This window comes from Lissotriton helveticus, chromosome 9 (assembly GCF_964261635.1).
Source record: "Lissotriton helveticus chromosome 9, aLisHel1.1, whole genome shotgun sequence".
In the NCBI taxonomy this organism is placed as follows: Eukaryota; Metazoa; Chordata; class Amphibia; order Caudata; family Salamandridae; genus Lissotriton; species Lissotriton helveticus.
The window spans coordinates 147088577-147115525 of record NC_136070.1 but is presented as its reverse complement, the minus strand read 5'-3'; the positions used below and the strand labels follow the sequence as shown (position 1 = coordinate 147115525).

The 26949-nt window shown below is 50.8% G+C and overlaps 1 protein-coding gene across 1 annotated transcript in view; it reads left to right on the top strand.

Moving 5' to 3' along the window:
* The first annotated feature begins 332 nt into the window (after positions 1 to 332).
* The window catches only part of HEATR4 (HEAT repeat containing 4), a 427614-nt gene continuing 400997 nt past the window's right edge, over positions 333 to 26949 (top strand). Inside the window, exon 1 of the mRNA XM_078659659.1 lies at positions 333 to 403. The gene's annotated coding sequence lies outside the window, so the exon portion shown is untranslated. The remainder of the gene's footprint in view (positions 404 to 26949) is intronic.

Genomic DNA, 26949 nt, shown 5'->3' with positions numbered 1-26949 from the left:
TCCCGGTACTATAGACTGTTTTTCTCTTGGCTTTAAAACTTACCTATCTCGGGGTTTATTTTTTTACATTTTAGTGATTCATTTTAATGCTGAGCGTTGTGAAAGAAACCGTTCCATTTGAAATATGCATAAGTAACTCCACCTCAGACGAGCCAAAGTAAACTGCCTGTAACACAAGATTTGGAGGAAAGCTATTTAGATTTTTAGAGGCAAAACCATTTACAGAAGTTGTTTTAGATTTCTGAGAGGCAAGCAGTCCTGCATACCTTTGCATCACAGGTTGCCAAGCAACGGGTGTAAACACAGCATCCATTGTAAGGACCTGAAGCAGTGATTTCCGGCTACATTAACACAAGTTTCGTGCGATCCTTTGAGGAGGGAACCATGACTTTGCTGTTGAAAGGTAACATTTTGGTCTTCTCTCGTTGGTAAAATATTTCACGTTACAGAAGATCAGATGTAAAGTTCAGAAAGTTATTATAATCAGGGAGTATTAGAAACGCAATGATGATTACAAAGGATGAGATGACGCGAGAAACGCCAGAATACCCGAAACAGTTTTAGAATACCGTTCCAGAGTTCTAATAAAGAGCTGCAATGCCGACGTAGATCAAAAATGTACCAGATTTGGGCGCCATGCTGCATTACAAAACAGCTTTAGATTCCTTTCCTACACTGCGCTACAGGCTGAACATGTAGGTAAAAATACTTTTTGTCTGTGTTGCTGCTACTTATGAAAGCAGGAGTAAACCGAAGGGACATTATTTTATTGTATTGTATTTAGTTATATGTGTTTGTTTATTTATTTACAGGTTGTTCAGCACAAACTAAACTCTGCAATGACGTTGAGCTTTACACAGGGCCACGTTATCAGTTACAGATTACAGACGAGAACCCAGGACCGTATTAGGACAGAAAGAATAATACATTGCACCATAATGCGTGTTACACAGCGCGTAAATGGGATTTACAAATAATATAGATACAAAACAAAAATATGGGGACATACTGTAGGAAATATTAAGTCAGTGTCAAAAATGTGGGAATGTATCATTCATAATTACATATTAAGATTTTGCAGAGAGTAAATAAATTAGTACAATTATGGGAACCTCCTGGTGTGACGTGACACAGAACATTTTTTAATCAAATAAGAAAGTTTCCTAATTGCTAGATGGATAAAGTTTAAAACCTTGGGGCACTTCTGGAGATGGAGTACTTTAGTGTCTTTTTGAAAAATGCACTTTCAAGGAGAAAGAGTTGGCTCTTTGAAGTTTTGTTGGCACACATCAAATTGCCGATTTACTGGGCTAGATATGCGGAGAATACAGAGTAAAGGGCATTGTGAGTGGTGTAGGCTAGCTTTTAGATATTGTTGCCTCATTGAGAAGCCAGTTCAGCGTGATCAGGATTGGAGTTATATCAAGCCTTGTTGTGCCAGTGAGTAACCAGGTCCCTCCTTACAATGCTACTTTAAGAGAGGTTTGCTATGTTTTAGGCATCCCTTCCTGTAGTGAATTTCCATGTTCCAGCCTTAAAAGCTTAGGGACTTGGATAACTTACTTAAAACCACTTACGGAGATTAAGGATTTTATTCCCAAAGGAGCCAGAGTGTAGATTGTGCCTGTTGAGCCAGACATTTGTGTGCTTTCATGTTTAATTTATTGTCCAGGAAGAAGCCTAGTGGTTTAGTGTATCCATAATGACAGGCTGCTGATGCAGCACAGAGCATATGGTAAGCAGGGGCATAGATACCATTGGTGCAGCAGGTGCAGTGCACCAAGGACCATTGCTCCCTGACAATTGCTGTATGTTATGATACAAGCAACCGTCAAAATGGTCCTTTTCCTTGTTTGACCCCGGGCCCATGGTATCCTTGGTACGCTACCGTTGGTAAGCTAGGCTTGGATTGGGATAGAGCAGAATTGGGCTCAATCAGAACAGAACCCTGTCTAGAGTAAGGTGACTTTGCCATCCAGGTTTGGATCTCAACAACAACTTGGCAGCATCTTTTACAGCCCGGAAAACATCATTTGAGTGTAGGAATGGTTACAAATGTCATAGTGTCCTAAAATAATTACCACATTGTTCAGATTTGCATAGTTGCCATTTTAAGAAATTGATTATTTTGTTATTTTGAGCGGTGTTGTTAGTTTGCAATGGCTCTTATAGCAAGCGATGAAAGATCCCCCCCCTCTTTTGAGTGTCAGTCCAAGAGAGAAGGCCCCCAAGAAGTGGTAGCTATTTATTTTAAAAAATTGCAGATTTATATAGCGCAAACTCGACCCGAAGGTATTGGATCGCTTTACATGAGCACTAGTTACATTACACTAGGACACATTCATTTTTTGGCAGGCACGAGGAGATGAAGTGATTTGCCCAGAATCACAGGATGTGGAGTCGACCCCGAGGCTCAAACCTTGGTCTCCCAACTCCAGAGTCGGCAATCGAGTCGTAAGACCACATCCTCTATCCCTGGGACTCCTCAACCCCCTCTGATACAGTCCGCGCCTGCCACATCAACACTCACCACCTTGCCCACCACACACTGTTGTATTTCTTCATGTGCTCTGCAAGTTGAACAAGGGTTTGGAATGGCGGAGACCTATAAAGATATGTGTGATGTTCCATCAGGGCCCAGGCACGGATCTGATTGGGACCCAGCCTTTCACTCACTCCACATCTTTGTGCCACCTGCAGGGCTTTAAGAGACGTGGGTCCTTCGAGGTCTTAGACGTAGCAATAAAAACTGTCTTTGAGATGGATCCATGTTGGGCTCAAAATTCATAACTTTACAGGCAAAACATATGCTTGACTGTAGATGACTGTAGAAAGCCTTGCGGTAATCTGAGTACTGTTTTTAATATCTGATGTGCTACTGTAGTTTTTTCATGCAACATATGGCTCTTTAATGTGAGATGAGCCGCCTCAGGTGTGTGGTTGAGTTCTGATTGTTGATGGGTTTTCATAACAGGTGAGAGCTCTGAAGATGAGGCTGAAGGTAATGTGAATTTCTCACAGTCTATCAGTAGGACATAAAGGTGTTCAGACGTCAAGTACATGCAATGTTATGTTAGTATGTGTCTTGTATAGCGCTCAGCTACTTGGAAGAGTGTCCCGGCGCTTTAGACCCCAAAGAGGACACGGAAGTGGGAGAAGATGGCAAACCTACTGTACAAAAAGCCAAGTTTTAAGGTCTTTCCTAAAAGCTAAGAGATTGTCGTTCTTCCGCAAGGACAGAGGCAAAGCATTCCACAGCTGTGGCGCCAAACGTTTGAAGGAACGACCTCCGATGCGCTTTCGTTTTATTGCCGGAACGGAAGACAAGGCCAATGAAGATGACCTGAGTGACCGAGAAGGCAAATAAAAGTTCAGTCTTTTCCTAATATATTTAGCACCTGTGCCATGAAGAGCTTTGAATGCTAGAGTGAGCGCTTTGAAAATAATACGCTTCCGAACTGGAAGCCAGTGGAGGACCTTTAGGAGGTCTCTCGCACTGGATCTCCGATGAAGACCGAAAATTGCTCTCGCGGCAGAATTCTGCACAGTTTGCAGTCGTGATAGCAGGAATTCCAGAAGGCCAAGATATAACACATTGGCATAATCCAGGCGTGAGCCTATCAGTTCTTGGACAGTAGTTCTTCTATGGGCAAAAGATAGTAATGGAAGGAACTTTCTAGGCATTTTAAGGAGACCAAAGCACTGACCAACGAGGCCGTGGATCTGAGGCTTTAATGTGAGACCACTTTCTACTTTCACCCCAAGGTTTTTGGCCACGGAGGTGGCGGCTAGAGGTGGAAACATGGCCTCTGGCCACCAGGACTTCCAGCCCGCATCGGGAGGGCAGCCGAAGAAAAGCACCTCTGACTTATCAGAATTGCACTTGAGGTTATTAAGTTGAAACCACTCGAAGACAGCCCGAGACAACCCCTGATACTTTCGCAGTTAAACTCCAAGTTCTTATCACAGGAGAAGAGGAGCTGGGTATCAGCGGCGTACGAAACAATCCGGGCACCGTGGGACTCAGCCAGCGCCGCCAGAGGGGCCATATAGACGTTAAAAAGAGTAGGGCTCAAAATTGAGCCCTGGGGAACTCCTACCTCCAATGGTGGCACTACAGCTGAGTACGGGGGGGCCCAGACCGTTTGTTGGCGAGCAGCTAGAAAGGACTCAAACCAGCTGAACACCGTCCCCTTCAGACCAATCTCACGGAGTCTTAAAAGGAGACGGCTGTGGGGGACGGTGTCAAATGCCGCCGAGAGATCCAGCATCACCAACATCACTTTTATTTATTCATTTATTTATTTATTTATATTTGAAATTTGTAAAGCGCGAACAAATGCCCTTAGGCGTCTCGGCGCTGTAGATTCAATGCTAGATTCCCCCAGAGTCCAAAACCTCCTTGATTACCTCAGTTACTGCCAGCAATGCATTTTCCGTGCTCAAATTTGCCCGGAAGCCCGACTGGGTGTGATGCAAGATGTCATTAGTCTCCCAAAAATTGGAGAGAGAAGAATGAACGTGCTTCTCTGCAATCTTGGCAAAAGCTGGGAGAAGAGAGATAGGTCTATCGTTGGCGTAAATCATAGGATCAAGGTTAGGCTTTTTCAACAGAGGGAGAATAAGGGCCTGCTTCCATACCTGCGGGACCACTCCCGTGCTGAAAGAACGATTTAGCACTGGGTTGATTAAGGGATTGATCACATGCGCTGTTTTGGCGAGAAATTTGGCCGGGCAGGGATCTAAAGGGGAACCTGACTTCAAGTTAATAAGAAGGTCCAGCGAAGCCGTGTGGGAAAGGGAGGGAAAACTTGACAGAACCGGACCTTCGGCAGCCGAAGAGGGTGAGTGAGACCGGAAACTACAACATCACCGGGAGGTGAAAAAGATGCCTGGATATTTTTAATTTTGCTGGCAAAGAAATCAGCTAATTGAGAGACCCATAATTCAGAATGGACAAGTTTGGATGTACTCGAGGAAGGTGAGGTAAATTCCTTTACTATTAAAAAGATTTCTTTGCTCGTATTGGTGGCTGCATCAATTCTCCTCGCAAAATAGGATTTTTTTTCTCCAAGGTGATGTCACTATGATACCTCTTAATGGAGCCCCTATAAGCCTCTTTAGACAGAGGATCGTAGTGCCGACGCCAAGCTCTCTCGGCTATCTTACATTGCCGTCGAGTCTCTGTCAGTGCAGGAGTAAACCAAGGGGCAGAAGCCCGCGAGGAATTTTTACGAGCAGCCGAGGGGGGAGCTAATTCATCCAAGCGCTGTGCTATCCATGATTGCAAGAGGTCCAAATCGGCCTCAAGATCACCCGATAGCTGGCAAGGATACGATAACAAAGCCTGCGCCAGCATATCGGATGAAACGTGATGGAAGGCACGGGAAGCAAGAGATTGGTAGCCATTGGCACTCGGAGATATTCTGTCCAGTCGGGTAATCTGAAAGTTCATCAGATAGTGATCTGACCACAGGACAGGTACTGGAATAGTTGCGTCAATATGGATAGTAGAAAAGACTTGATCTAAAATGTGGCCTTTACTGTGAGTGGGGGTAGATAGGTAAGGGGTAAGCCCCAGAGGGATGGTTGTATCCATGATCTTAATATTGTCAACCGCATCCATCTCGTCCATGTGAATATTAAATTCGCCCAGAAGCAGGCAATGTTTGGATCTCAAACACAAAGGTGAGATAACGGACTGGAGCTCCTCATGGAAAGAGCCCATCGGCCCAGGGGGCCTGTAGACCAAAAGCCCAGTACAGGATTGATAAGGTGAAAGCGACAGAGAAATCCCAATATCTCTGCCCCCTGAATGTCATCCGTAGGAATGATTGAGCAGGCGCACCGGTTGTCCACCACCCTTGCGACTCCACCACCCCTGCCGTTGGCCCTATCCTTCCTATAGATGACGTAGTTGGAAGGGAGTGCAGTGGCAATATCAGGGCCTGAACAATCTCCCAGCCATGTCTCAGTAAGAAAGAGACAGGTGGGTTTAATCTCAGATAGTAAATTAAATAGATCTAGTGCATGCTTGCTAAGAGACCTAGTGTTGAGAAGTAGGCAAGTGAAGTAGATAGGCATGTTCTCTGGGATGGATATAGAGCTATTACCTGGTAACCATCCACAACCAGGGCAGCGCCTGTTGCCTCGAGGTCTACTGGGAAATACAGTACAACAGTTGATGGCCTTACCCCTAAGTGTGGAGAGCTCTGCAGACGTGTATATCAGCATACTGCCCCATGAAAAGTGGTCCCGATCCTCTTCCCGCCCGCACCCGACCACCTCCGTGATGCTGACGGGCGCAGACGGGCTTTCCTTAGGCGCTCCTTCGGCGCGTAGGAGGCCAAGGGCATCAAGATTTATAGCGTCGCCTGCGAGAGGCAGCAACACTAGTCCACCGACCAGCGAGCCTGCCTCCCCCCAAGATGGCCACTGAGGAAGTTAACTGCCTACTAGTCCCAGAGTACCCTTCAGCTCCAAGTTGGCTGAATGGGTGAGGGACGGTAGGAGCGGCGCGCTAGTCAAAAGGTAGAGGGGTAAGTATGGAAATTGCAGTAATGATAGCAGGTAAGAGCCTAAGCGTCACCCGGCTTTCCGCCTCAGGCAACAGAGATACAGCAGGAGAGTACGACACAAGTTAAAACAACAGAAACAAAATGCGAAACAAAAATGATTAAAAGATTAAAACCAGCTAGTAGTCAGCATGGGTTGCACAAGCTCGCCCGCACCTGGCTTTCCGCCACACGATTTTTGGGAGCGAGAAAAGGTCTGACCAGGGCGACCAGTCGGTGCAGATTTATAGCGTCGCCTGCGAGAGGCAGCAACACTAGTCCACCGACCAGCCAGCCTGCCTCCCCCCAAGATGGCCACTGAGGAAGTTAACTGGCTACTAGTCCCAGAGTACCCTTCAGCTCCAAGTCGGCTGAATGGGTGAGGGACGATAGGAGCGGCGCGCTAGTCAAAAGGTAGAGGAGTAAGTATGGAAATTGCAGTAATGATAGCAGGTAAGAGCCTAAGCGTCACCCGGCTTTCTGCCTCAGGCAACAGAGATAGAGCAGGAGAGTACGACACAAGTTAAAACAACAGAAACAAAATGCGAAACAAAAAATGATTAAAAGATTAAAACCAGCTAGTAGTCAGCATGGGTTGCACAAGCTCACCCGCACCCGGCTTTCCGCCACAGGATTTTTGGAAGCGAGAAAATGCAATCCATGGCCTCTCTGCAGAGCTCACAGAGCGATGGTCACGTATATGTCAATTGGAATTGTGATTTACGGGAAAGTGGATAAAATGGGTACGCAGCTATCAATATAATAACAATGCCAAAAGAAAAAGAAATGCAGTGCTTAAAGCTGAGCTGATGGGTTGTGTATTTGGGGGGATGGTGAAGTGTGGTCCTGGCTTGATCAGCACCCTCAGCCTGGCCTCAGCCGAGAGCTCCGGAGCAGCCGCCTGCTTGGGCCCAGGTCGAGTCACAGGAACAACCCTCACAAGTCTGCTGTTCCGTCACAGGCTGAAGTGTGGCAAGAGGGACAGAAAGCAATAGAAGCAGTAGCATCAAAGAGTGGGACTGGCATGAAACCCTTGTCGCCGGTGGAGGATGGGGTTGCTGGAGACTCAGACTTTGATGGCAGCTCCGGTGCCTCCGGGGATTCGAGCATCGAATTGCCTAGACTAACTTAAGGTACTTCAGATGAAAACCTTTGAAAGAGTATTGATGTTGGTAACTGGTGGAAGGTGGATTATTAATAGGGGTACGTCTGGACCTACCATTAGCAATAAGGTCACCAACGCAATATAAGGTTCAGACAAGGTCTCAATAAATTATTCCCTCGCTCAGCCCTTGATAGTTGGCAATGAGCAGGCAAGCTTAACTTAGGAGACCCGGTATGTAAAGAATTTGAAAACACTAATACATTAAAAAAGCGAGACACAACACACTATAAAAATCCCACACTATTTTCTAAAAATAGAAACACTTTTATCTTTAAAATGGCACCAAAATGACAAAAATCCTATTTAAGCTGAGATATGAATTTTTTTAAGATTAATCACTTTATAGTGCTTAAAACATCTAGTGTCAACTTGGGACGTCTGGTCCCATACCCTGGAATCGCCCATTCTGAAAACCTTACAGTTTCCTAAAATGTTTAATTTCCTTTGGTTTCATTGTGAGGTATGAGTGACAAACGTGAACGAAAATTCTGTGTTTCTTCATACAACCTGCCACCCTACAGTATTTGTTTGCCTCTCTATGAGCAGTCTGTTATTGAAAGGTGTGAGGAAGGGGAGGGATATTTCAGTGGCGCACTCCCAGGTACTGTGAGAAGCTCACACTGCCCTCAAATGTTTAGCAGTCTTGCACCCCCCACCCCTATGGACACCCAGACACCTAGAGGCGGCTCAGTTCACCCACCCATAACCTGAACTCACCCGACACCAAGAGGCGGCTCAGTTCATCCTCCCATAACCTCAACTCACCCAGACACCAAGAGGCAGCTCAGTTCACCCACCAATAATCTCAACTCACCCAGTCACCTAGAGACGGCTCAGTTCACACACCCATAACCTCAATTCACCCAGACCACCAAGAGGCGGCTCAGTTCACACACCATAACCTCAACTCACCCAGACACCAAGAGTCGGCTCAGTTCACCCACCCATAACAGCAACTCACCCAGACACCTAGAGGCGGCTCAGTTCACCCACCCATAACCTGAACTCACCCAGACACCTAGAGGCGGCTCAGTTCACCCACCTATAACCTGAACTCAGAGAGACACCAAGAGGCGGCTCAGTTCACACGCCCATAACCTCAACTCACCCAGACACCTAGAGGCGGCTCAGTTCACCCACCCATAACCTGAACTCACCCAGACACCTAGAGGCGGCTCAGTTCACCCACCTATAACCTGAACTCAGAGAGACACCAAGAGGCGGCTCAGTTCACACACCCATAACCTCAACTCACCCAGACACCTAGAGGCGGCTCAGTTCACCCACCCATTACCTGAACTCACCTGGAAACCTAAAGGAAGCTCAGTTCACCTACCTATAACCTGAACTCACCCAGACACCTAGAGACGGCTCAGTTCACCCACCCATAACCTCAACTCACCCAGACACCTAGAGGCGGCTCAGTTCACCCATGCATAACCTCAACTCACCCAGACACCAAGAGGCGGCTCAGTTCACCCACCCATAACCTAAACTCACCCAGACACCAAGAGGCGGCTCAGTTCACCCACCCATAACCTCAACTCACCCAGACACCTAGAGGCGGCTCAGTTCACCCACCCATAACCTCAACTCACCTGGAAACCTAAAAGTAGCTCAATTCACCCACCTATAACCTGAACTCACCCAGACACCTAGAGGTGGCTCAGTTCACCCACCCATAACCTGAACTCACCCAGACACCTAGAGGCAGCTCAGTTCATCCACCTATAACCTGAACTCACCCAGACACCAAGAGGCGGCTCAGTTCACCCACCCATAACCTGAACTCACCCAGACACCAAGAGGCGGCTCAGTTCACCCACCCATAACATCAACTCACCCAGACACCAAGAGGCGGCTCAGTTCACCCACCCATAACCTCAACTCACCTAGAGACCTAGAGGCGGCTCAGTTCACACACCCATAACCTCAACTCACCCAGACACCAAGAGGCGGCTCAGTTCACACATCCATAACCTCAACTCACCCAGACACCTAAAGGCGGCTCAGTTCACCCACCCATAACCTCAACTCACCCGGACACCAAGAGGCAGATCAGTTCACCCACCCATAACCTCAACTCACCTGGACACCAAGAGGCGGTTCAGTTCACCCATCCATAACCTCAACTCACCCAGACACCTAGAGGCTGATCAGTTCGCACACCTATAACCTGAACTCTCCCAGACACCTAGAGGCGTCTCAGTTCACCCCCCCCATAACCTGAACTCACCCTGACACCTAGTGCGGCTCAGTTCACAATATAATGCACAACACCCGTCTGCTGTGGGAGGAAAACAGTACATAATACAAAAGCAAACAGTCTTAGGGAATAAATCATGTGAAATGTAAATGCTTCGCTTGCATGGATCAGCTTGAGGGTGTTTGCAGTCGTGAACAGAATCAGTGTTTTTGTCTGTAAAGTTAGGGACACGGAAATAGGGCTAGTTTCAACGTTAATTTTAATTTCTGGCTGGTCTGTGACACAGCTGCGCTCGTCCGTTAAAGCACTGTCTCAAATACCTACACTCTTGCTAGGAAATATCACGTAATATTATATTATTACATTTACTGACGTCAAAGTCTGCCTGTCGAATGCCTGCCCGTGAAGGTCTACTCAAGGATGGTCATTCTCACCTGGCTAAGAGCAGCGGTGTCCAGTGGTGCTGGAACTAGGGGTTATGAGGCTATTAAAACACCTCCATAAACCTCGACAGAGTTTAGATGGCGAATGAACAATAAAGGGCATCTTTAGTGTAGCAAGGATGCCAAGGGCCCTGGGGCAAGCATGGAAAATTCCCCCTTTTGTCTGCTGCTGCGGTAGCCGTGCTCAATGGGACCCTCTGGGATTCGGTGCCACTGCACCTGATGCACCAATGGAAGCTACGCCCCTGACTCAAATGTTTTGTACTGGCAGCATGTGTTGTGTTTTCAAAGACAGCCTGGCACAGGCCTGCTGTGCCTTTAGTGAGTTGTGGTTACTGCCAGCACCCCGCACTCTGGATACTGTTCTAGCGTCACTGGCGCTGCCATGGCGCATTTACTAACTTCTGCTGGCGGCAGGCAGCCTGGGCATGGGGACATGCCCTGCACCTACAACCAAGCGCTTGCTCTCTGCTGCAGAGTTGCGTCACTTGGCCCTTGAGCACATGCGAGAATAGAAACGTGTAAACTGCCTTGGACCTTGGACCAGGACTCTGCTGTTCCCAGTCTGACTGACTCCTATAGGCGGAACTAACATCACCCGAGACTTGCAAAGTGCATTAATGTCTGACTCAGCCGAATGGTATCACATGGACACCATTGGATTTCCTCCAAGTGAAAGCATGAGTTAGAAACAGAAAGCAAAGAATCGGTGGTGACCTGTAACCTGGATCTAGGTGATTTGTATGAACTTCTAACCCATACCTAACTATGGCAATGTTGTACCCCCCACCCCTTGGGGGTGTTTGATATATTGACTGTCATTTTGCCCTTAGGTTTTATCTACCACCCTTCATTAATCTGCACTGTGGACAGATGTGTGGTATGCTCCAGGTTCTCCTTGACGATCAGACATTGATTCATTAACTTTTGCAGGCCATATGCAGTCATGGAGATCAAGGCTGAATGTTTATATATACACACCAATAAGATAATGCCTTTAGAACCTAATCTTAGATAATCCTACACACTCCCCTTGTTATGTTATGTTACATTGATTTGTTTAGCGCACTAATTACCCGAGAGGGTATTCAGGGCAGTTGTGTAGGTTTGTAGTCCTCAAGGTGCTTGTACGAAGAGCCAGGTCTTCAACTTCTTGCGAAAATCAAGAAGTGAGGAGGAGGCTCAGAGGTATTGAGGTAGGTTGTTTCATGTCTTTAGTGTGATGTAGGAGAATGAACAACCTCTAGTTTTTAGGTCAAGCCTGGGCAGCGCATGCGCTGCTCTGCGAGGCATAGTGTATTAGAGTATGCACTTGAAGCTCCACCCACTCTCCACCCATATTTTTCAATGGCTTGTGTCTTTGCCCTTTGTAAATGCTGGCTTCTGATTTAGTAATCGGCTTGTTAGTCCCGCATTAGTACTGCCTAGTCTTCATTTGTACCCTTCCATGAGGACTGGCCCTATTACTTCTGTTTTTACACCATCTGTGTTATTTAGTCTATAAGCACAATTTTCTTTAGTGAGTTTTGTCTTACTGCAGGCCCGACATGCTTTGCAGCAACATTCAGCGCACCATGCGTGCTTTCACCTTCCAAGCATCTGGGACAGTAACGACTGCTTCTTTGCAATGCCATAGGTCTCGCATTTAGGGGAGTTTGAGTTATTGGCATTGTCAATTAAAATAGCTTCAACTCTAGCAAATGCGTGACTTATTGCTTTACAAATATTTTTTTGGGGGGGGGGGTTGGTTCCAAGTGCCCCATGCTGCGCTTGCACTTAATAGAGACCACGGCCCTTTCTTCAGATGTGGCTTGTGTAAAGAAAGTTGCGTGGCCTCTATTAAATACAAGCGCGGCATGGGGCGCTTGGAAACAAGCAATATTTGCAATATTTGCAATTCAATAGATCTCCCATTTGCGAGAATTTAAGCTATTGACATTTACAGTGCCAATAGCTTAAAGTCTCGTAAATGCGAGACCTATTACTTTGCAATTGCTTGTTCTTTTGAAGATGCGGGGAATGTAGGTTGGTGAAATTTAATGTGGCAGTTCAGGAATTCTTTTTTTTTTTTTTGAAGACCTTTATTTGCATCATTAGGATAAACATGTACGGGCCTACAACCAATCCGGCCGGCCACAAATCAAAGACAATCAAGAGGCAAAAGAGGCAACACGAGGCCAGGTGGCAGGCAAGCAAACATAATCGAACAATGCTAGAAATGGGATAAGCAACAATAACGGCCCAACAGCAGGATCAATGAGGTCTATTTTATAATGAGGGGACAAGGCTCATGGCTGACTCACAAATACGGAAAAACCCAGAAACAGGATTATACCCATGCCAGAACGAGAAGAGGAGGGGGGGGTGGGGGGGGAAGAGGATGTAAGGGCATGAGACGACCATAGCACAGAACAGACGCAAAATGTAGTGGAAAAGCATACAAGTGCTACCAAGATCTAATGACCCCCACCCAATAATACGCTAACGGAGGCAAGGGGAACGGAAAAATGTACGAGTCAAGCCCACTTCTCACAATACGAGCCTGGGAAAAAGGGGGAAGGGGGGGTGGAAGAAAAGGGGGGGGGGAAGGGAAGGGGGGGAAAAATAGGAAGGAAACTAGGGGGAGGAAACCAAAAAAGGACAGAAAAAGGGGAGGAAAAGGAAGGGAGAAGAACAAAATAAAGAAAAATAAAAGTGAAACACAATCGTGCGAGACGGGCGCCACCCCGGGCCAAGCAACTCGTGGCTAATAGTACTGAAGAAAGTGGTAGCTGGCGAAAAGAAGGGTATGGCAATCGCAACGAAGCATCGAAACCGAGAAAAGTGACAAAGCAATAGACCCCAACCCACCCAAGCCTGAGAAGCGAGGACAGAAGCGGCACCGCTATAAAGGGATAGAAAAGGGCCATAGAACCAAAAGAAAACATCTGAAAGACCCCACCCAACCGTCCCACCCCGCACCCCTGCAGAAGGCTACGGCCTACCCTCCAAACAGCGTGCCTGTCGCCCTAATCCGAAACCCGAAATATAGTGAAAGAAAAGTAAAGGAAGAAGACAAAAAGAGAAGGAGATGAAATACAAAACAAAAAAATAAAATGTAAGGGAGGAGCCAGAGGATATGAACAAACACATTCGGCCACGACCCTCCCCGGCCAACAAATGAATAAATATCAAATCAGTACTACACCTTCACATACAGCAAGAACCACAGGGAGGGGGACGAGGGAGAGATCGTAACGTTTCCCCGTGTCGGGAATACAGACATCAATGCAACGGGCCGGTAGACCAGCAAACTATCATGTCGTGCAACTCACCCCCAACCCTTCCTGATCACGAAACCAACCTAATCAAGGATAATGTGGAGCGGACCACCCAGCAAAAAATAATCATAACGTAGTCCAGAGTCACGATAATGATATAAATCAGGTAGAGCTTTCGTACGGAGGGAATACAAAAAGTCAATTAAGCAAGTCAATTGTAGCAGTAACGACAAGGCAAGCAAAGGCAAGCCGGAGTCCAGGTGCGCAGATCGACAGTACAAAGGTATCCCTCCAGAACAAAAGTTCGAATCCAACAAAGCGGGAGCAAACAGCGGCCCACCATGAGTCCCAGGCACCCGGGAAGGAGCAGATCTCCGCGGCGTGTGGAAGTCCTCGGAATCCAGGCGACGAGGAAGCAGAGGGTCAAAAGTCACCGGCCCATCCAGCGGCCGAAGAACAACAACAGCAACTCCTGGCGCAGCCGAAGGGGGTGAAGCAATGGCGGCATCAGGACGATAGGGGTGCATGAAAGAGCGGCGGCCCAAAATGGCAGCGAGCCACACGGGGTCAGCAGAGGCACCGGGGGCCAAGACAGCATACAATGACATCAAGGCGTCCAGGACATCTCCGGGCGTGGGCGCTCGAGTACACACCCAGGCCTCTGCACAATCCGGCCGGCAAGGAGCATCGGTGCAGAGCGGAGTGTCCCCCACGTTGTCGGCAGCCATCTTGTGAGTTTCGCCGCCCCACACTCCACCGTGGGCCCCCAAACAGTTCCCAAATGTAGGACTTTACAGACCCCCGGAGGCTCCCAACAACGGCCTCACCGGCACAGGATGGGAGAGCGCCCGATGGGGGGGGATCCTCTCCGAACAGCGGCAGGCCCCACAGGCGAGAGCCAGGCGCGGGGTCCAGGACCGCCGGACAGGACAAAGGCGAAGGGACCCCTTCACACGGTCAGCCCCCAACACAGCTCGTCCCCCTCCAGCCGCACGGCCCAGTCATCGGGCCGGTTCAGGATCTCCGGGGCACACGCACAACGGTTCCCACCAGTGGCTCACTTTCGCGGCCGGGGCCGGCAATCTCTTCTCCGCCGGTCGGGTCCCACAGGAATCTCTTCTCCGCCGGTCGGGTCCCGCAGGCGAGGTCCCGGTCCCGAGCGCCCGGAGGCCCCAATCTCACCGAGAGCACAGCTGCGGATCCACAGCACCCAGGGACCTCCGGATCAGACGGTGAGGAAGAGTGGGTGTTCAAAGTTCGAATTCTGTATGGAAGTAGCGTCGCAGTGCAGGATATATGACAGGATAGTCGAAGTTAGCCGGAGGGTCGACGGAGCCGAGCTAAAAGGCGGCCATTACGTCCGCGAGCTAGGCTCCTCCTCAGTTCAGGAATTCTAGTCCTGTGTGGTGTAGGGATTTTCATGTGTGTGTGGGAAGTTTAAATTGGTTGCAATTGTGAATGGGGAGCCAATGAAGCTTCCTAAGCAGACCCCCCAGGATATAGCGGCATGGATTCGCAAATTTAGCGGCACAAATATGGAAATTTAGCGGCACAAATATGGAAATTTAGCGGCATTTTTGCGGCACTTTATTTTACTCAATCATTCATTTTCAGCCTTAAATCAATGGAAACTGTTTTAGCAGAGTATTCCACTAGAAATTCCAAAGCGGTTTTTCAATGATTTTTGTAAAACAAACCTTGCCACGGTTTACACAGACACCAAAATCATAATGGAAATGTTTGTCTTCACCCTATGTTATTAATTTTTTTTTAATGAATTCATCCTTTTTTTTTTGTGTAAAATGGATGATATTTCCTGAACACACAAAAACTCACAGGTAGTTCACAATTTGCGTTTTGAACTAATTAAAGGACATTTCGGTGCTCCCGATCATCTGTATTTTTGGCAGTGGGAGTTTATTTGTAAGCGCATTTTTACTGCAGAGACAATATATGGGCAAAGAGTAAATGCATTTAAAAAGGTGACTATTATTGAAAGACGTCCAACTCAGCTGAACAAAAAAAATCTCCACGATCTGTGGCTCTCCTTCTCCACTTGGTGTTTTCTCTGGAGTGCATCGTTAACCTCAGCCTGAACTTTGCTATCAAAGGAAACTTCCTTGTGAAGGCAAAAGATGATAGTGAACATAGGAGTAGAAGACTGAAGCAAAGAAATCTGTGTTGTGGACAAACTGGGTTGCAGCCAAACCACACCGGTGCCCCAATGGCACGGAAATTGCTTGGGGCAATATTACGAGTCTTTTTTTTTTTTTTTTTTTTTTTTTTTTTTATTAAACATTTTATTAGTTGCGAACAGAACATAGACATGACAGTGGCAGCATGTACAATCCAATACAATAATAAGCGTGGTACATACAGTAGAGAGGTAACAACTTCCCAAATGAAAAGAAAACACAGGCATATAACTCCATGTACAGCAGCGGGAGGCCAACATTCTAGGATCCCCCCCCCCCCCTCAAAGAACGGGACGTGGCAAGACAAGCTGCATCTTTTCTTCCCAGTTTAAACGGGCGGGCAGGCATGTAGGGCCGGCATCACCGGAGTACCCCAACACGAGCCCGTCTACGCACCGCCCAGGTAGCTGGCCGTGTTATCATGTGTGTCAGTGTATCATACATACCCCAGACATATGCGTCTTCACTGAGGGACTCATCTAAGGACAAATGTATAGAGTAACAGGATACAGTATAGTGTGAAGCAGTGCATAGTGCCCCCCGTCCCCAGTGTCATCTGGAGCGTCGTGTACGCGTAACACCCAATGTGTTTGTCCGTCACCCCCACCCCAAGTGGAGGAAGAGTAAGATAGGCCCCTCCCCGAAGCAACAACACATAGTCCTCCGGACATCCCAGGTATTCCAACAGTAAGAGTTCAGTGGGTGTACCCCAGACATGTCCTTTCACCTAAATCCAGGCGGCGTGAAGCACCACCCGGCACGTGTAGAGTAGCATGGTGAATGTAATGTAAAGCACTCACGCGCTCACGGGCCCGGAACCGGTTCGTCATCCCCAGAGGAGTCGCTATGGGTCGCCTGAGATAGCCAGTACATCTGCAGGGGGGACCAAAAGTCACGAGGAGCGCACCTGGCAGGTAACAATTCTGCATAAACGCCATGTTGGTCCTGGCAGTATGTGAGGTCGTCAAGCCAGTCCTTAAATTTTGGGGCTCTCCCCCTTCCCCATCTGCAAGCTAGTCTCCGCTTAGCAAGGAGTAGCGCAAGGTCGACAAACTTGCGAACTGACTTGGGCAAATTTTTGGTGTACCCCAGCAGCATCACCACCGGCTCCATGGGTATGGTGCCAGCGATCATTATTTGGAGCGCAGCATGTACCTGCTCCCAATACGATTGTACTGCTCCACATTCCCAGGCCAGATGGAGGAAATCCGCGCCAGCCGCCCGGCATCTAGCGCATCGATCATCCTCCGCCAGGTGAAACCGCAATTTCCTGACGGGGGTATAATAGTATCGCTGCACAAACTTATAATGAATAATTTTCAGCCGACAGCTGGAGGAGACTCTAGCCGTGAGCGAGCAGCAATAATTCCACTGCTCGTCCGTGAGTGCGGTTGGCAGGTCTGCGTCCCAGTTAGTCCGAGCTTTCGGCAGAACCGCTGGGCGCTGTTCACGCAAGGCGGCATACAATTTGGACACCAAGTGCCTGCCATCCGACACAAGCATAACATGCAATGGCAATACTGTCCCCGGTTCCTCCGGGAAGTTGGGGAGAATGTCTCGCATACCCTGCCGGAGTCTGATATAATAGAACACTTCCATGGGCGACGGGGGCGTAGTCCGGAACATCTGTTCCTTGGTACGGAACATTCCATCCAGAAATAAGTCACCCCACGTGTGAAGGTGTACGCGATTGCACATGGACCGGAATCCGTTTTCCGTTAGAAGGGAAAGCTTTGGGTGGTATGCAAGGGGCATCGCCGGGGAATAAAGCATGGGAGCGTTCAGCAGTTTAGTTACTCTCCGCCAAGCATCGACTGTGCATGTAACCGTGGTAGCAGGCGTATCTACATCCCCAATCAGTCCCATCAGCATGCCCTTAAGCGGGATCGGGTGCACGATCCAGGCCTCAGCTGCGACCTGTGGCATAAAGGGAGCGGGGTTAACCCAATGATACGAATGCTGAGCCTGAGCACTGAGGTAGTACATTTCCATGTCAGGCACATCGAATCCTCCCCTATCGTACGGCTGCGTCAAGACTTTCCAGCTAAGGCGTGGTTGCTTACCACCCCAGAATAGGCGAAGCAGCTCAGTTCTAAGCCGTTTGAAAAAATAGGCCCCCGGGAAATATGGAATGTTTTGGAATAGGTATAGGAACCGCGGGAGGACGACCATCTTGATCAGGGAGGCTCTCCCTGCCATCGAGAGCGGCAGGGCCCGCCAGCGGGTTACGTTATCAGCCAACTGCGAGATAGCCACTCCGTAATTGGATCGGATTGTGTCGTCTTTATTGAGCGTCACTTCTATGCCCAAATACCGTAAGTCGGAGCCACACCATTCCAGGGGGTAATCCAACGGAAACTGGACAACTGATGCCGTGAGGGGGAAGAATTGCGACTTCTTCCAGTTAATGTGTACCCCGGATATACCGCCGAACGCCACGAATTCCCTCAGGAGCGGATTAAGATGATCTTGTGGGTGGCGCACATACAGCGTGACATCATCTGCATAGAGAGAAATACCAATCTGACGCTGCTGACAGTTAAAGGCACTAGCCTTGTGCAACTGACGTATCCTACAAGCCAGTGGCTCTATTGCCAGAGCAAACAGCAGAGGCGACAGGGGGCACCCCTGCCTAGTCCCTCTCGTGATCGGCATCCGTGCCGAAAGCACTCCATTGATGACGACCCTAGCGACCGGCAAGGTGTAGAGCAGTTTCACCCAGGCTATAAAGATCTGAGGGAAGCCCATCCGGTCCAGAATTGCCAGTAGATACCCCCACTCCACCGTATCAAACGCCTTGGTGGCGTCCAGAAACACTGCAGCGATCGGCAAGTCGGGCGAGATGGTGGGAATCAAGGAGAACAGCGTACGCAAATTATGGGAAGTAGCTCTCCCCGGGACAAAGCCAGATTGATCTGGCAGCACCAGAGTAGTCATAAGTAGGGACAGCCTAGTCGCAAGCACTTTCGCGAGGATCTTCACATCACAGTTGAGCAGCGACAGGGGCCGATAGGCATCAGTATCCTTCGGATCCTTCCCTGGTTTCAAAAGCGACGTGATCGCTACCTCCCGCATGGAGCCCGGCAGTATCCCGACCTCAAGCGAATCCTCAAAGACCTCTTTCAGGACAGGTGCCATGATGTCTATGTAGCACTTATAAAATTCGGCCGGTAGACCGTCCAATCCCGCCGCCTTGCCGTTGCTAAGGGACATAATAGCTTCCCTGATCTCGTCCAGTTCGAGCGGGCATCCTAAGAACGCCCTGTGGCTATCGCTGAGCCAGCAAAGCGCGATGTCGTCCAAGAAAGCACCGAACTCCACATCGCCCATCTGCTGAGAGGAGTACAGCCGCTGATAATGTTGTAGGAAAGTATTTCGAATTCCATTAGAATCCTGGTGAGTCCTGCCCCCCTCGTCGGAGATTTCCAGGACATGGGTAGCGAAGCGTTGGTGCCTCGTGAGCGCCGCTAGGACCTTACCCGGCCGGTCTCCCTCACAATAGCGCCGAGCCGTCCAATATTTGCCCCGAAATTTCAATTCCCTGGCCGCTTCTTCCTCATAGGCCGACAATTTAGTCCTGAATGCCCCCGCCAGGTCTGGGGAGGGATTCCCGACCATCTCAGCCTCCAGTGCCTTGAGCTCCGATTCAAGGTTAGTTAATGTGCGCACTATGTCCCGCAGTACCCCGCAACTCTTAGAGATCGTGAACCCCCTCACTGTAACCTTAAAGGCTTCCCAGATCGTTTCCACCTTGTCGACTGAACCTTTGTTCCTGGGGAAGAAGGCCTCGATCTCCTCGCCTAGTTCATGACGAAAGACAGGATCCAGCAAGGCTGAAGGAGGGAACCGCCATGGCGGTCTCACCCTAGCATACCCCGGCATCTCCAAGACTGACAGTATAGGACAGTGGTCTGAATAGGTGCGAGGCAGATGGTTCACCCTAACAACACCGCCAGCAAGGCCTCTCGAGACAAAGCAGTAGTCGATTCGTGCCCATGAGCGTGTATGCGCTGTGAAGTGGGTACCCTCCCTAAGCGTCGGATGTCTGTGCCGCCAGCTGTCTACAAGTCCAGCCTCTGTGATTATGCCCTGGAGGGCATCCCTGGCATTCGTGTTATATTGTGCACTACCGTCCGATCTATCTACCATAGGACATAACGATAAATTGAAATCCCCCCCCCAGACAATGTGCGTGACTTCGGTTTCCAACACATGACCCCACAGCGACAAAAAGAAACCAGGAGTGTCAACATTGGGCGCGTAACAGTTCACAAGCATTACCACATCAGTGCCCAACCGCCCCCAAAGGATGACGTACCTCCCCTCCCTATCCGCCCGCTCCCCCAACTTCAGAAACGGGAGTTGTTTATTGATTAATATAACAGTCCCTCTAGAGTACGTAGAATAAGAAGAGAACACTCTCACACTCGCCCACCTGCTTGCAAACTTGGGGACACTATTTGGGCTAAGGTGGGTTTCCTGGAGCATCGCTATCTGTACGTGGTGCCTATCCAAATATGCAATCACATTCCTGCATTTGCGGGGATCATTAAGGCCACGGACATTCCAAGACATTATGGAGACATTTGTCAAAGCATTATCACCCACGGTTATCTCTGTATCCCTGAAAGAAGCCATCGGTCAACGCACCAGCCCTCAGTCTGAATGTACCACGTGCCGAACTGCCCACTGTCCAAAACATCCTCTCCACACAACCTATCATGCTGTCACACATACAAACTCCAGTACCTGCACACATGTCATGAGCGCCAAACGCAACAACAGTTACATTTTCAACAACTAGCAACCCAGCAGCCAAACCCCACCCCACCCTCCACACACAACCTCCATACCCCCATTCTCCCGCTCCACCCCCCACCCACTGAAGCAACCCAATCTTGCCAGTACCACGGCCCTCCCCCCCACCCCGAGCCCAACAAACAAGAACAATAGAAAAACCATATGGGGAACCCCCTCCTAGTGACACCAGAGGGACGCACCCAAACACCCCACCACGCTCCCCTCGCCCCGCATGTGCCATACGAGGAAGAGAGAGAAGGCGGGGCGGTGCCCGGCCTGTAGTAGTCCTGCAGGCTAAGCCCAGACAGCCAGTCAGCAACTCCTATCACCACCCTCCATGTAAGAAAAGTTACCAATAAGTTCAGGAGGACTGTCCAAGGCGCAACCGCTGCATACATCAGGTCCCGTTCCACCATCGGGCAGCCCTGATCAAGATCAACTCCAGCATCGGGGCAACATATACGAAGGCAGATGGCGCTCAACAGCAGGCCACGATACAGCAAATCAGTCATCAACGGTTCTGCAGGCAGGGCCGGGTCTCCCCGACGGTGACAGGCAACAAGAGTCCATCCGACGTTCCATTACATGGAGTCAGTAGGCAAATGTTCGCGATGGCCCTTTTAAGATTCCTCGTGTTCAACAGGGAGCTCGTCTGCCCCAACCTCTCCCTCATTCCGCTTGTCCCTCCTGGCATCGCGAAGCTTCCGAACATAGTCCTCAGCCTGCTGCGGGTTCGTGAAAAAATGTTGTTTGCCCTGATGGGTCACTCTGAGACGCGCTGGGTACAGGAGCGCGTAGTCTACTTGCATGTCCCTCAGCTTCTTTTTCACGTCCAAGAATTTCCTCCGTTGGTCCTGCACCATGGGCGTAAAGTCCGGGTACAAGGAGAACTGCACACCATCGCAAGTCAGGTTCCGGTTCGAACGGGCTGCGCGCAGCGCTGCGTCACGGTCACGGTAGTTAAGCAGCCGGGCGATGATGGGCCTTGGCTGCGCCCCTGGCTTGGGAACCGGACCCAGGGAGCGATGCGCCCGCTCGACAATAAATTGGCTGGAGAAGGCCTCCTTGCCCACTGCCGTGATGAGAATGCGCTCCACATAGTCCTCCATGCGCCCAGTGTTGGTGGACTCCGGAATCCCCGTGACGCGGATGTTATTGCGCCTGCTCCTCGCCTCCAACTCCTCGTTCTTCGCCGCTATCACCCTCAGGATGTTGTCCATTCTAGATAGGCGCGCGTCATGGGCAGTGGCCGTGTCCTCCGAGGTTGAAATACGTCGTTCCGCCTCCGTCAAGCGCTCCTCGTGGACATCTATTTTCTGCGCAATGCCATCCATTCTGGATGATAAGCGGTCTACCTTGTCCACTATCGTGGCGAAGCCCTGCCGCATTTCCTCCATCATCAGTCTCAGCTCCGGGGCTAAGGAAGTAGAGGGGGGGTCAGTGCCTGACGGTCCTGGGGCACCGCTAGCCCCCGCCATGTTGCGCAGAGGTTTTTTCGCGGCCGGAGGGGTGAAAGAGAGCTTGGGCTGCTGTCTGTCATTTTTGCCCATCTCGCCTGTGCTGTGAGCGGCCACTAAGTCCGACAAGGGGCGAAAGTGTCTGCGTCCACCGGCCCCGGCAGGGGCAGCGCGTACCGATGGCCCTCCGCGCAGTGGTCCCACCTGGGGCGGTAGAGCCTCCTCGAGGATGCAGGTCAGTAGTAGCGAGTGGAGTCCACGCTCCGCAGAGCCCCCGCTCCGGTGAGGCAACCCCGGGCAAGCTGGTGAGGCACCGTAGCAAGCGATGCAGCTCAGAGCCCAGGGGATGGCAGCGGGGGGTAAAAGCAGGCCGCCAGGCGCAGGAGGAGGGTAAGCGCGCCAACCTCGGGACCAAGGAGACACAAGCCGGCAAATGTATATGTCCCCCGGGGGGCCCCAGTCGATCCACAGGCCTCCCCCCGCAGCTGCAGACGGATCTCAGCAGGATTCAGGGGCAGCAGTATGAGCCACGCGATGCAGGGCCGGGTAGCCGACCCACCCCCACAGCAGGCCCAGCCGGGCGACGCGCTGAGTGCTGGTGGCCTTGACTGCCCACCAGCGCAGTGCTCCGTATCGCAGGTCTCCTCAGAGGCCCCAGAGGGGGAGAGACTCACCTCCGCCGCCCCCGCGAAGCCCCAGCAGGTCTCTCCTTGAGCAATGCGAGCCCCGCAGCACCGGGGCCTATCCCCCTCGTGGGAAGCCGCGGCCTCGCGTGGTCCGGCGCCCAGGCACCTCGGCAGCACTCTCCAGCGGCTCTCCCCGGGCAAAGGAAACTGCCGCGCGGTTCCGGCCTCCGACCTCGGATTTCCTCCAGATTTGGACAGGACCCGTGGAAGGTGTATGTCCACCAGCGCTGCTAATCCTGGGCTGTCACCCGCAAGAACAAAGGATAATTTCAGGATGTTTCCGGCCAGGCAGCCAGAGCCTCACGAAAGTGCGGCCATTAGCTGGTGCGCCCTCTAGCGCCCTCAATATTACGAGTCTTACCTTGAGCAATGGGATAGGACCACAAGAATCTGTCTTTGAACACCCAGTTGCCAAAGTTTTGCTCTTATTTCTGGCACTTTTCTCTGCGTATATATAATACTGTTAGAAAGGCGACCCCGGGGGAGGCAGAAGATGTCTGACTGACCACCCCTAGGTCCACCCCTCCGTCGAGAAGTAGCCGAGCGTTATCGAGAGGCCACCTGGGTGAGGGCCCTCTCCTAGGATCGTACAGCAGAGTAACCACAACACTACAAACGGACACCACACAAGAGGTTAAGTTCTTAGGTTTTATCAAGAATAAATGTTGCGGGGTCTCAGCGGTATATACAGGCAGATCGAGGGATCTGTAGAGTCTCATAAAAGGGACAGGGTAGCGGGACAGTCTCGGTATGGTTACAGGAAGGGATACCCTGCGCACGACTCGCAATCCTCGAGCCGGGGGGTTCCTAGAGGTCAAGCCGCGGCAGTGCCAGCAGGCTCTCGAGATGGTTCAGCCGCGGCAGCGCCAGCAGGCTCTCAAGACGGTTCAGCAAAGGTGGGCCGCGGCAGCGCCAGCAGGCTCTCAAGATGGTTCAGCAAAGGTGGGCCGTGGCAGCGCCAGCAGGCTCACGAGATGGTTCAGCCGCGGCAGCGCCAGCAGGCTCTCTAGATGGTTCGGCAAAGGTGGGCCGCGGCAGCGCCAGCAGGCTCTCAAGATGGTTCAGCAAAGGTGGGCCGCGGCAGCGCCAGCAGGCTCTCAAGATGGTTCAGCAAAGGTGGGCCGCGGCAGCGCCAGCAGGCTCTCAGGGTCTCTTCAGGTTACAGGCAAGGAGTTCTTCTGGTGTCGGCCGTGACAGCGTCAGCAGGGCTTCCAGTCCAGGATACAACTGCCGTCCTACTCCGGGGCTGGCCCAGATATAGGACTGGAGTCCTTTGATGTCCGGACCCTCGCGCCTGGGGGCCAGAGGGGCCGGGAAGATGGTGTCCAGACACCCAGCAGGGGGGTGGAGCCAGCACCCAGGGATGCCGGGGGCGATCGATACCAGGCGTCCGGGGACGGTTGGAGGCCCATCGAAACTCCCCTTCCTCCGGGATCTGTCGAGTGGCCACTCGACCACCTGGGTAGATCTGGGCGCCTCGATGTCCGGGCTTCGCTGGGGCCTGGGCCGGGGCCGAGGCCACGTGTTCGTGACGTGGTGGTCCCAAGATGGAGTCGGGCGAGGCCTCGTGCTCAGGACGTGATGGGCCTAGGATGGAGTCAGGCCGGTGTGGTGGCCCGTGGTGGTAACCGGACCGGTAGTGTTGGGGCGTGCAGGATCGGGCGGACGAGGCCGCCCGGGCTCTGTGGAGGGCCGATGTCGTCCGGGGCCCGCCACGCAGGAGGGGTAGGACCAGGCCACGAGGCCGGGTCCAACACGCGTCCCCCCCGGTACACAGACATAATATCGACTCCAAAATATCGTTTGGACATAATATCGACTCCAAAATATCGTTTGGAGAAAATATCGACAGGACAGAATATCGACAGCCAAAATATCGTTTTTAAGGTAAGTGAAGTAATATCGTTTTTAAGGTAAGTGAAGTAATATCGTTTTTATTTTTAGGGTTCAGGGTCAGTTTTGGGTTTTTGGGTAAAGGGGTATTTTTAGGGTTCAGGGTCAGTTTTGGGTTTTTGGGTAAAGGGGTATTTTTAGGGTTCAGGGTCAGTTTTGGGTTTTTGGGTAAAGGGGTATTTTTAGGGTTCAGGGTCAGTTTTCAGTTTTTGGGCAAAGGGGTATTTTTAGGGTTCAGGGTCAGTTTTTAGTTTTTGGGTAAAGGGGTATTTTTAGGGTTCAGGGTCAGTTTTCAGTTTTTGGGTAAAGGGGTATTTTTAGGGTTCAGGGTCATTTTTCAGTTTTTGGGTAAAGGGGTATTTTTAGGGTTCAGGGTCAGTTTTCAGTTTTTGGGTAAAGGGGTATTTTTAGGGTTCAGGGTCAGTTTTCAGTTTTTGGGTATTATTTTATTATATTTTATTACTATATATATATGTTTAATAAATATGAAGTAAAAAAATATTTATTTAACTTTCATTAATTATTTAATTATTATAAGTTAATTTAAGTAATTTTAAGTATATTTTAGTAATTAATTATTAATATTAATTTAATTTAACACTGTTTTTAGTAAATACGATATTTTTTACAACTATATTTTTGTAAACGATATTTTGTACTCGATATTTTTGTACTTACCTGTTTGTACATACAAACTCAATATTTTTGCTGTAGATATTTTTTCCTCGATATTTTGGGTAGTCGATATTTGGGTAGTCGATATTCTTTCAGTGATCCGTCCCCCCCAGCTGAAGGCAGGGGAGAGTCACCCATCTTCTTGGGGATTCTCCTCGCCGAGGCGGAAGAATCGGGACAGGCCGTCAGCATTGGCATGGTCGTTGCCGGGGCGATGCTCCACAGTGAAGTCCATCCCTTGGAGGGAGATTGACCATCGCAACAGTTTCGGGTTTTCTCCCCGCATCTGCATCAACCACCATAGAGGCCGGTGGTCGGTCTGGACCCGGAAGTGGGTGCCGAAGAGGTAGGGCCGGAGCTTCTTTAGGGCCCACACGACGGCGAAGGCTTCTCTCTCGATAGTGCTCCATCGCTGTTCTCTGGCCAGCAGCCGCCGGCTGATGAAGGCAACGGGGAGGTCGGCCCCTTCAGGGTTCACTTGGGAGAGGACCGCCCCAATGCCGTGCTCCGAGGCGTCGGTTTGGACCACAAACTCCCGGCTGTAGTCGGGGGCTTGTAGCACAGGGGCGGTGCACATAGCGGTCTTTAGGGTGTCGAAGGCTACCTGGCATTCGGGGGTCCAGTGCACCCTTTGTGGTAGTCTCTTTGAGGTCAGTTCTGTGAGGGGCCCCACAATGCTCCCATAGTTTTTGATGAAGCGCCGATAGTATCCAGTGAGCCCCAAGAAGGCTCGGACGGCGGTCTGGGTGATCGGGGGCTCCCAGGCCCGGATAGCGTCAATCTTTGGCTGGAGGGGAGCCACCTGGCCGCTCCCTACTTGGTGTCCCAGATACGTCACGGACCCGTGTCCTATCTGGCACTTGCTGGCCTTTATGGTCAGTCCGGCCCGACGGAGGGCCGTCAGGACCTCCCGGAGGTGGGTCAGGTGCGCATCCCAGTGGAGGCTGTACACCGCAATGTCGTCTAGGTAGGCGGCGCTGAACTCTTCTAGCCCGGCCAGCACCCTATTCACGAGTCTCTGGAAGGTGGCCGGGGCGTTTTTCATGCCGAAGGGCATCACCTTGAAATGGTAGTGGCCATCAGGGGTCGAGAAGGCTGATCGCTCTTGCGCTCCAGGTGTGAGGCCGATCTGCTAATAGATTGAAGGTGCTGAGATACTTCGCAGCCCCCAGGCGATCGATCAGTTCATCCGCCCGGGGGATGGGGTGGGCGTCAGTCCTGGTGACGGCATTCAGCCCCCAGTAGTCAACACAGAACCGGAGCTCCGGGGGCGTGCCGGGTGCGGCGGCTTTAGGGACCAGGACAACTGGGCTGGCCCACGGACTGTCGGAGGGTTTGACTACCCCCAGCGCTAGCATCTTGGCCACCTCAGACTGGATGCAGGCCCGCACTCGGTCGGGCACTTGGAAAGCTCGGTGTCTTACAGGCGGGCTGTCTCCGGTGTATACATCGTGGACACACCACCGGGTGACTCCAGGGGTGAGGGAAAACAGATCTGCAAACTGCCCCAGCAGCTGCCGGCAGTCATGGTGCTGTTCGGGGGTCAGGGTGGAGGAGAGCATGACCCCTTCGATGGAGCCGTCCTTCTCGGTGGTGCTCATGAGATCTGGCAAAG